Raw genomic sequence first — 2,693 nt, forward strand, 5'->3', positions numbered from 1 at the left:
ACACTATAGATTCAAATAGTTGGCAAAAACACACGATTGGCCACCATTTTGCTACTACGGAAGCCCGAATGATCATTTCGTTAAGCGAGCTTGTCCCAGTGGTGCCTTTAGCGTGACACGGACACTTAGCACACACAAATCATTCATTCAAATATGATGGTTGATGGCCAAATCCGGTCATTCAGGCATCTGGCACTTTTTTACATAATGTTTCCTTTTCTAGTCAATTGTGTTAGCCACTTGGCTGCAGACTTCATTCTCAAGCCACATATTCTGGCTACTTGTCTCCTGGATGATATGGCTTGCCACCAATGTTCCCTCTAATTTTCCACGGGTCTGAGCATTCACAAAAAGTCGGTGAGCAACGCTTGAAACAACAGTGAGCAACAGCAATCCCAAGTGTGGCAACTAAGTCATTATCAAACATGTCCAAAACTTGAAATCATGCAATGCAAAAAAAAATTTCACTTTTGAATGAATTGACTAATGTATTATTGCAAAAGTTGGACGGCCTACAAACGTCGTTTGTTTTTACAACAATTCTTTCAAAAGATTTCCATTTCTTTTATTCCTGGTATAATACTAACATTTTGGGGGGCTTATCTAGTCGGTTGCACGATACACAACTGTATTTAAACACATTTTTGAGTGGAAGTACAATGTTGGCAACAAGATTGACTTGGTATAATTGGATTTTATTTGAATGCAACACAAACTTTTGCCTCTTTTCCCTGTTTTTTTTCTATTTTTTTAAATTCCTTTAAAAAAAATCTCATTGTTTATTTTCTCCTAGCTGTTACTTTGTACTTTCAGGGACTGAATTTGTTCTCTATTTACTTTTTTTCCTTTGTTTCTTTCTTTTCTTTTTTTCTGGCTTTTTTCAGAATTTTTCCTTCTTTTTTCTCTTCCTTTTGTTTCTTTTTTTCTCAGCTTTTCACTACTTTTTCCTTTTGGTATTTTTTTGTTCTATTCCCCCTTCCTTTAAGTCATTTTGAGCATAACTTTACATAATATTTGGTCATAAAGGGATGAAAGAAGCAAAAACAACCTGAAGAGCCGTTAAGGACCCGAAAGAGCCGGTTCGTTTTAGTGAGCCGAGCCGAAGAAGCCGGTTATCCAAAAACTGCGCTGGATCGATTTTCTTGTGCGCTGAGAATGTGCGGGCAGTGCGCAATTTCGCACGCGCGCAGCTTAGAGGGAACATTGCTTGCCACTAGAAGTAAATATTACTCTTAGCTGCCACATGTAAATGAAACTCGCCTGCAAAGCAAATAATGAAAACAATAATCGACCAGTCCCATGATTCCAGGATCTTTTAATATCTTTGTCCAGCCCCACGTATGTCACTTAGCTGGTGGTTTTGGCTCACCACCAGCCATTATTCTTTTTGTTTGCTGCTCTATCATTAAAGCTGGCCATGTACTTCAGTGTCACTTACCTTCCAAAGCTTCTTAGCAAGCGGACGTTGCAGAGTCCTATGATCTAGGCATGTTCCATTTTTTCCCCCATTGTTTCCTTCTCCAGCCACTCATGTTAGCCACTCTTATGCAGGCTATGGTTAGCCGCAAGCTGCTATTCTTATAGTTTTGGAAATTATAATCTAATTGAATGTGTAAATACATATATATATATATATGTGTGTGTGTGTGTGTGTGTGTGTGTGTGTATGCATTTAAATGCCATTTTGATGTAATTGATGAAACTATTTTGTAAATGTCAAAACATTTAAAAAATATAAAGATAAAGAATTTGCAGTTCAAGCTTTTTTTTTAAAAGCTTTTGGAAAGCTTGAGTTAAAAGAAGAGTTCAAATTAACATTTTCTTCTTATTTAGCGATCATAATTTGGTCAATAGACAATTTTAAAGATGTATTTATACTTAAAGAATATTTTTTGTGTAATAATAATAATAATAATTTCCTTTGCATTGTCATTCTTTGTAACAATGTACACAGAACGAAATGTCGATACATCTGACCCGTTGTAGCGAGTCGATGCAGCCGCAGCCAGAGGGCGCCGCCATTATACCAATTAGGTATGTCTCGGTCGAGGCGCGAACCAGCGATAACACCTAACATTTAAATTGAATAATGCAACAATTATTCTTTTTCATTTAAATTAGTCATTTTTTCCTTTAGTAATTGAAATTATTTAATAAAAAAGTTTATTTTAGATTTGTTTAATGGCCACATTAAAGTTTTTAAATTTAAACTTAATTTTTTATAAAATTCAATTATTGAATTGAATGAATACTATTTTTTTAGTTTATTTATATTATTAGTAATTTTCTTTCCTTTTTGAAAGAATTATTCTTTCACCGATTGACTTCGAGTTTGCAGTTACGCTTAATTTAATATTTTAAATATCTGATTGAATTTTCATCAAAAAGAAATTTCAGGTACATTTTTGGGTTTGTTTATTGACCATTAGTTTTTTTTACTTTCATCTATGCCTTATCTTCTGTTACATTATTTAATTGAATGGAAACATTATTTATAATTTATGAATGTATTCATATATTTATTCTTATTTTGTTACAAATGTATTTATATATTTTGTATTGTTTTAAAGTACAATTGTGAAATTCTCAATTCAAAGATATAATTTGATCGTTTATTTTATATATTCAAATATTGTATTCAATTCTTATGAAAATACATTTCTAATTAGAGAGAAATCCACATGGAAGACAAA

This window comes from Urocampus carinirostris, chromosome 5, assembly GCF_059441175.1.
Source record: "Urocampus carinirostris isolate Australia breed hairy pipefish chromosome 5, RoL_Ucar_1.0, whole genome shotgun sequence".
Classification (NCBI taxonomy): domain Eukaryota; kingdom Metazoa; phylum Chordata; class Actinopteri; order Syngnathiformes; family Syngnathidae; genus Urocampus; species Urocampus carinirostris.